Source organism: Lytechinus pictus, chromosome 12, assembly GCF_037042905.1.
Source record: "Lytechinus pictus isolate F3 Inbred chromosome 12, Lp3.0, whole genome shotgun sequence".
Taxonomy (NCBI): Eukaryota; Metazoa; Echinodermata; class Echinoidea; order Temnopleuroida; family Toxopneustidae; genus Lytechinus; species Lytechinus pictus.
Window position 1 is genome coordinate 10,694,196 of NC_087256.1, and position 7,190 is coordinate 10,701,385.

General features: G+C 35.3%; 1 long non-coding RNA gene across 1 annotated transcript; it reads right to left on the reverse strand.

The window, feature by feature from the left end:
- Positions 1 to 2,941: 2,941 nt before the first annotated feature.
- On the reverse strand, positions 2,942 to 4,695 carry LOC129272925 (uncharacterized). The gene is made up of 2 exons (XR_010295297.1): positions 4,481 to 4,695; positions 2,942 to 3,839 (listed from the first exon to the last, which is right to left on the reverse strand). It is a non-coding gene; the product is annotated as an uncharacterized LOC129272925 (long non-coding RNA).
- Positions 4,696 to 7,190: the final 2,495 nt, after the last annotated feature.

A 7,190-nucleotide genomic window follows, 5' to 3' on the forward strand; every position in this document is an offset into this window, starting at 1 on the left:
TCCATGATTATATTTGATATTTCTCACTGTAAAGAGGAAACATATCATACATTAACGCGATACACATGTAAATAGAATTGGGTCGTTGGAACGCCAGGGACAAAAAGACTTTTGTCAATCTCAATAACTGGTCGTAAATTCATTTTCCCCAACCCCCTCCCCTTTTCCTGATTTTGGGATCGTTTATGATCCTTTCTGTTTTGTCAGACGTTTAATGTTTGGATTGGTATATGTGTTGATAAATTGGTATAATAATCAGTCAAATAAATCATCACTTACTTAATATGAATTTCTACTTTTTATATTGTATTTGTTGAGAAGGAATTGGGAAAATGGAAATGGTCAAATGAGTAAACAATATAGTGTTAAATATGACAGAGGTACAGCTGGAGACGAAAAGGCGAACGACGTCATCGTCAAATTATATTAATGCATGTAAACACATAGATCCATAATATTGATTGAGCTTCTGTGGAGTGAAATCAAATTACAACAGCAGAATCCATCTTCATTGCATTTATCACAACGTTTGAATTCAATGCTATTGCGATTTACATGGCACATGCGAGACACTACTGTATAAGCAGAGTCCTCTAATCTACCGCCAATGCAGGCTAAGACAATTAGGTTCAATCTTGCACTTACCCGTGTCACACTGGAAAAAAATAACTTTTCAGAAATTGGGACAAATCTCCTTTCTGACAAATTAAATGCAGAATAAATGCAAAGGTGCTTTCCTTTCTTACAAATGGGGAATAAATGCAAATTTTATTTTTAAATGTGCCCCCAGTCTAACATTGCAAGGTGTGTGCCTTCCTTTAAAGAATAATGACACTGATGGTGCAAAGTTGAACCTATTTCTTAAAGTGTATGTATATAAAGGGTATATAAGAAACGTATATTTCTATATTCACAAGTGAAAATGTACGTTTTTGATAAGCAAAGCCTGAAGACTTTATATTGAATGTACATTTGGTGAGCCAATTTCAACTGATATTACACGTAATTAACTAAGTTGATAGAATGGAATCAACCAGTTCAGGGGGCCATTACATAAAGCTGTTCGTAAGTTAAGAGCGACTTTAAGAATGACTGCTGAACCATCGCCAATGAATATACCATTTACCAATAGGATCACCAGTCATTCTTAAAGTCGCTCTTAACTTACGAACAGCTTTATGAAACACCCACCAGGGGGCTGTTTCATGAAAGTTGTCAGCACTCAAGTTTTTTTTCTCCGACAACTACAATAGTGACAGTCAGAGGCCAGTGCTTCTCAGTCAATAAAAAGCAAGGATTTCACTAAAATAGTCAGCACTGACAATTTAGTCAGTGCTGACATCTTTCATGAAACACCCACCTGGGCTCCGTAACACAAAGGTTTGCGATGGATTGCAAATATGAAAGAACCGCACTGATTGGTCCCTGGTCAGTATTTTAAACCAAATGCGCATGTATCAATTATATTGATTGATCAGTTCATTTAGCGATTGATCGCTATTCTTTGTGTTACGGAGCCCTGGTTTTAAAAAGAGATTATAATTTCCATTAAATTAAGATCATACAAGGTCAAGCCGTATATTCAAACATAATATATCTGCATGTGTTCCGTGGTTAAATGGACAACAGGGCCTCAGCTCACAAGTAGTTGCAATAGATTCAAACTCAAATTGCGATTAATATAAACTTGTTTTAAGGACGTTCCACAGTTATGTTTGTGCGCATTATGATCTGCGCATAGTTTACACTCTGCGCGCTGACGTCACAATGGATGAACAGGTGATTAATAAACTGCGGGTATGTGCTGATTTTTCTCATCATCTGCACTCTAACTGCAGATCCGATGCGTTATTTCATGAAGCTAAAAAATTGAATTATTCCATGGACCATTCAAAAAAAGATTCTCTACAATTTCAAATACTTTACTCTGCAGTGCTGTCAAGAATCACGAATATTACCCCGAGTTAGAATAAATGGTAGAGTGGTTTGATTTTTTTCTTCACATAGATACAAAGCATTCGGCGCATTTTTGGTGTTTTAAAAAGCACATTTGCTCTAATAAAAATACTGATAGTTTAAAAACAAGCACATGAACCCCTATTTTTTAATGTTTGTTCCTCTTAGATATACCTTCCTCTACAACTCTACAAATTTTGGTGAAAATGACATGGATTTTGAATAAAGTGCAGCATTTATTGTACTTTTGTAGTTTGTTACTGAAATTTCACATTTTTTAGATTGGGATTTTGTTATCTCTTACGCCATTTTTAAGAACTGACAGTGCTGTTAAACTTAAAATTGCAAACAAATAGCACTATAAATATATTATCCATTCTAACGATACAATTATTAATTATCTTGCGAAATTTGATGACTTTTTCATGTATTTTGACTGAGTAATACAGGTTTAAAGTCATTGTAGTAATCTTGGGCGGTCTAAAAATGCCAAATTCTTTTGAATGCGCAATTCTTAAGAACATCAATTTGGGTGAACTTTTAAGTTCTATAGCAAAAAATCAAGCACATGGACCTATGTTAATTTTTGCATTTTTCGAATATTAAGGTTCTAAAGTATCTATGTGCAAAGTTTGGTGAAAATGACATGGATTTCACTTTAACTGTGGAACGTCCTTAAGAGGTTTTTTTTATTTATCGCATTATGAGTATGATATACCGAAAGCATGGTAAGTCTTTGCAATTAGACGGGGCCCAGATTTGCAGCTGGGGAGTGTTTCATCAGTCAACATTTTTGTCCGACAAGTTTTCAGATCTGACATCTTTCTTTGATTCTGATTTGCTGAGAGCCATTGTTACTATGGTAACTGTTGGATAAAATGGTTCTTGTCGGATAAAATATCCCTTTCATGAAACGCGCCCCTGATATCATCAATGGCAGTAAAAAGTAACGACAAAAAACATAACCACACTGAAACACTCTGTCTCACAAAATCTATGAAGGATTTTAATTGACAATAAATAAACAAACAAGCTTCATGGCGATATTAAATTAGTCCTGCTGTGCAAACCCTTCACTCGAGTTCAGGGTCTGAATGTGCAGCCTACTCATGCCTTGTGTACTGAAGGCCATCAAAGCAAGTTTTGTATGCGCTAGTCTTTGCGTGGAGACACACTTGTTGATCAAAGTTTCAATCAGGGTCTGTCTGTGCCTGCAGATTAATATTAAATAGGCCTATGACGTTATTAATGTAATGCAAACAGCACTATTCTAAGCCACTTATGATATATTTGTGCACTTTCCTATTTAATGTCATTTTCTGAAATTCCTATGATATGTCGTTCTATCATAAAGAAAGATAGATATATAGGATTGTGTAATACTGTAAGCAAGGATATTATGGCACTGATATGTATCAAAGAAAAGATCAACAGATTTTCATAATCCACAACTATTCTCTCGATTAAATTTGGCTTAGCATGACAGGTAACCATTCCAGGATTAATTTCTTCGAAAAACACTTATTAAGTAGGCCAAAAAGGTTTATTAGGGCAGTGGCAAAATCACAGAGAACAACAGATTCCTGGATGCCATGGATATGAATATTGAATTACTTTAGATTGTGCTGCAAACATCGCATGCATGAGTTTAACCAGAAGGTATGAGTAAAATAATGACTTCTAAGCTGACATTCCGCATTCCAAAGAATTTATCTTCCTTCTCTCTGATATCATATTTTGCTGACATTTCTCAATCCAGTTCTCAGTGTATTAGTCTACGGATCTGTAACGTCAAGAAACATAGAAGCTCGGAGAATGTCGCCCTCACCGTTCGTCACCTCGCAGGTGTATTCCCCGACATCCGCCTGTGTGACTGGGGATATCTGGAAAGGGGTTTAAAAAAAAAAGAACCTTTCAGAGCATGACCCAGAATATCAATTAGTATAATATGAATATTATGCAGTACAACCATATTCATGTAACGAAGGGAGCGATTGGGGGAGGGGTAAGGATAAGGTGACTGCGTTTGGTTGGCAGATGTGACCGGGAGCGTATTTTAATTTTTTTGTCATTAGCCAATAAAAAAGATATTGGTAAGATGCAGTTGGTTATTGCCGAGATTAAAGAAGAAACTTTGGAAGAGAACAAATGCAGATTAATAACTAAGTATATAAATGTCAATGAATTAAATATTAAGTATGATTATGAGATGTGATCAAATTGAAACATGTTCCTTTCTTTCAAATGTTATGTTTTCTTTTCGTTATTATCTTGTGGAAGAAAGCAGATGCAAAATAATACATAAGTCCTTAGATGTCAATGACTAAAATATGTAGTATAGTTATAATAAGATGTGATCATATTGAAACATGTTCCGTTCTTTCAAATGTTATGTTTTTTCTTTGTTATAATTACTCTCTAAACAATTTCCTTTGTTACAGAACACGTAATATGTCCATTTCTACTTTCATTATCATAATTCTATATCATCTCTCAGTTGGTTTTCCTTAGAGGACAAACTCACGAGCAGCCATCCAGTGGCTTGATTCTCTTGCGGTCCACCAATTGTCTGTACAGCAATGTTTGTATGATCACCAGGTAGTATAGCGCCATCTTTCGTCCATGCGATAAGAGGTGCCGGAAAGCCTTCCCCTTCACATTGCATGTAAGTCTGTTCACCAAGATGTTTGGTTGTCGAACTGCTATTGGACGGGTTTACCATTTGAAGACGAGGAGCTGTAGAAACATGGATATTAAAAAGAGAAAAAAATAAAAAAGAATCATTATCGATGAAAACAGCAAACATTCAAATCAAAAGTTAACATTTTTTTCACAAGAAAAATAAAACCCTCGTTCTAATCAAGTTGATTGTAACTTTGTAAAGATGAATAAAATAACCCTAAACAATGGCAAAAGCCAGGGAGGGAACGACGGAAAACAGGGCACACAACTAAGAAAAAAACATCTTTTCACAATATGAAAACGTTTTACTGAGGAGAAGGCCGAATTGACCATCAAAACTAATCAATCAAAGTCAGGCAATCGTGCAGAGTTTAAACACCCTAGCAACATCATGCAAACAGATCTCCTCTTGTCCATTGAGGAAAACAATCCCGATAATTGATCGATACATCATTGTCATGACAACCATTTTATGAACCAACATGTCGCGTGGTTTCGTATCATTAATAAGTAGGTCAGACTTGTAAACAGGTAGTAGACTGAATATATATATGATTCATTATGGAAAAAGATCCAACATGACATAAGTAGGCCAGAAATACTTTGAATTTTGAAAGCGATAACGATGGAGGGGAGGGGGGGGGGGTATTCTAGAAATGTATCAATGCTATTTAAATCATTCAGTTCAATTAGCTGATGATGTCATACGTTCACCTGACGAGCGTGTCATGAACAGTTTTGACCATGATTTTCACTTACTGATATTCTCTAACTTCTCAACCAATCAGGTGCATGAATTTTCAGTAGCTTTTAAAGGGATGATCTAGGCTGGAGATATTTCTATCTCAATAAATAGAGTAAAATTCACAGAGCAAAATGCTGAAAATATGATCAAAATCGGATAACAAATAACAAAGTTATTGAATTTTAAAGATTTGCATTATTCCGGTGAAACAGTTCTAGGCATGTCTATATGAATATTCATTAGATGGGCTGATGATGTCATATCCCCACTTGTTTTTTTGTATTTTATTACATGAAATTAGGTTTATTCAAAAAATTTCTACCAAGAACTAAAACAATTGGATTGAAAACTGATTAAGTGCATTAGTTATTTATTGCCGCAACTTATTTCATCATAATGGAGACACATCATTTACACAAGTATGACAAATGATACATTTATGATTTCATGTAATAGCATAAGAAAAAGGAAAGTGGGGATGTGACGTCATCATCATCATCAGCCCACCTAATGAATATTCATGACGATGTGCTTATAACTGCTCATATTGATAAACTTGAAAATGTAATAACTTCGTTATTTGTTATCCGATTTTGATGAAATTTTCAGCATTTTGCTTTGTGAAATTCATTCTATTTATTTAGATATACATATTTTCAGCCCGGACCATCCCTTTAACAATGTGAACTGTCACATGAAAATTTGTTTTCCCTTATTCCAATGTCGGCATGGTCTGTGTCTCGCGTTCTGCCGCCTATAGGTATCAATAGCTCCGTGGTATCACTGTCTTTTTTGCCAATACGTTACCATGGTGATACATATCTTCACGACAGACGATGCTACAATGCTCAAAACTTGATTCTTTATGATTTGAAATTAAAATTTGAAATGAAATAAAATTATTCAATCAATCAATCAATCAATCAAATTAATCATTGCTAGTTTTGTTTCTTTTGTTTCACTTGTGTTGCTCTACAAGCAATTTATTAGTTTATGTAGCATATTCTTATACTTTTCTATGTAAATTACTAATACTAATGTTCCTGGGTTTGATATTAGATATTGAGCATTGTGATAATAAAAAAAAATCGTATTTATGATTAAGAAAATTACAAAAATTGAGCCCCAAAAAGGGGAAATAAAGATGATTTGGAGCGTTGTGGCCCAGTGGATTAGTCTTCGGACTTTGAAACAGAGGGTCGTGGGTTCGAATCCCAGCCATGGCGTAATTTCCTTCGGCAAGAAAATTATCCACATTGTGCTGCACTCGACCCAGGTGAGGTGAATGGGTACCCGGTAGGATTTATTTCTTGAATGCTTTAGCGCCTATATGGCCGCTCAGCTACAGCCGGGGTAATAATAATATACCAAGTATATTTCAGCGCCTTGAGCACATAATCAATGTGGATTTGGCGCTTTATAAATGCTCTATATTATCATTATTATTATTATCATTTAGCCGAAAATTACATCGGTATAAAAGTTGCTATAATCATCCAAAGATGAAAAGAGAAGTAACGTAGAAGTAACGAGAGATGTTGGTGGTCCGTATGTTGATTATACTTCATCAGAATTGTGAATATAATGTCAACATTCATTACCATGGGGGTTGGAGGAGAGGAAGGATATTGGAGCGGGCTAAAAGGATTAAGTTGTTTAAATCTTAAGCTCTCCTAGAGGTTTACGGTTAGATGTCTTAAGGAAATTCTTGACGCAGTGCCAGGATACACCCACGTGATCTCAACTGCACCCTTTGATCGTTAAAGGAGAATGAAACCTTTGGAACAAGATAGCTTGTGTGAAAACA